The sequence below is a fragment of the Centrocercus urophasianus genome, unplaced genomic scaffold (assembly GCF_019232065.1).
Source record: "Centrocercus urophasianus isolate 14NV4802_14NV808 unplaced genomic scaffold, USGS_Curo_1.0 seq_28, whole genome shotgun sequence".
Lineage (NCBI taxonomy): Eukaryota > Metazoa > Chordata > Aves > Galliformes > Phasianidae > Centrocercus > Centrocercus urophasianus.
Genome location: NW_024884844.1, coordinates 1,070,208 through 1,071,376, shown reverse-complemented (window position 1 = coordinate 1,071,376; position 1,169 = coordinate 1,070,208). Strand labels below are relative to the sequence as shown.

General features: G+C 52.4%; 1 protein-coding gene across 4 annotated transcripts in view; it reads left to right on the top strand.

Moving 5' to 3' along the window:
* Positions 1–963: 963 nt before the first annotated feature.
* The window catches only part of SMARCAL1 (SWI/SNF related, matrix associated, actin dependent regulator of chromatin, subfamily a like 1), a 35,367-nt gene continuing 35,161 nt past the window's right edge, over positions 964–1,169 (top strand). For 3 of the 4 annotated variants that reach the window (XR_006170332.1, XM_042827319.1, XM_042827322.1), the window contains exon 1: positions 1,009–1,097. The gene's annotated coding sequence lies outside the window, so the exon portion shown is untranslated. Of the gene's footprint in view, positions 1,098–1,169 lie in introns of all 4 variants that reach the window. The other variant, XM_042827320.1, reaches the window with a different exon arrangement.

Genomic DNA, 1,169 nt, shown 5'->3' with positions numbered 1-1,169 from the left:
GTAAACAGAAAGGATGTGAGAAAACATAGGGTGAGCCTCCTTTCCTTGCACACCCTGCTCTGCTGTCTTTTCAACTTTTTTCTTTCTACTTCCAATGAGAAGCTGGGACCAAACTCTGGACCCAGACCTCCTCAGTCTCATTTTTGTTGTGTGGTGGGTTTTTTTTGTTTGCCTTTTAAATTGTATGTTTGGGAGAATCTGTGCACGCACATAGTGAGTAAGGGCACTCACATGGCTGTGTGTCAGGTCACACCTTGATCTCACTGTCTGCCTTGTTTTTCTCAGGCTGACGAGCTCCTGACTAATGACAGTTACCGCTGCTTAATCAGGAAGCAATTTAAGGATAACATTTTTTAATTAACTAGCAGAGAGGATGAATAAATAAACTGCAAAACAACCAGCTGGTTGCTGCATCCCCAGCTGAGGGGTGTATGAGAGAAAATGGCATTTCGAGATGGAGCAGATGGCTCCAGAGCTGCCACTGGACAGGACAGTAACAGCATGAGATACGGATGGGGGAACCGTGTTTCCCAGGGCTGTTTCCTTGCCTCCCCCCACCCCCCACCCCCGCCTGGCAACATAGAAAGAAATCCTGGCTGTCCAGGAAGGACAACTTGATATGCATAATTAAAACCCATGGAAATGCTTCTATTCTGAACCTTAATAAAAATGTGAATAATTACATTATTATGAAGGCAGTATCGCTTTTTCCAATGCATTACTAGTGTTTTTAACTCTGCACCAAAACGTCTTGGTGCACCAGGGGACAAAACATCAGCCCGTAGCTTGCAACGGAGGTCGCACACCCCGCACGTGATCAGGAGCACAACGCAGCACAGCTCACTCTGCCTCTAACCCCTCCCACCCAGATTCCCTTAGCGGCTCAAAGATGGCGCCGCGCAGGGAAGACTCAATTTCCCAGTGTGCCGCGTGCCTCTGGCAGTGTGGCGCCATCGGGCGGCACGGCGGGCGCCGATGGGAGATGTAGTCTGCGCGGCTGCGCGCCTTGAGGCGTCGGTGCTGGCCTCTGCCCGCCGGTGGGTGTGCGGGCGTTCGTGGAGGGCCGGTCAGGGCTAAGCCCATACGTTGCAGCGGAGGTGGGGGAGCTGCGGTCTGTGGTAGTGTGCTGGGCCTTTGTGGGCAGCGGGGAGCCTGGCGAGTGGGAAGTG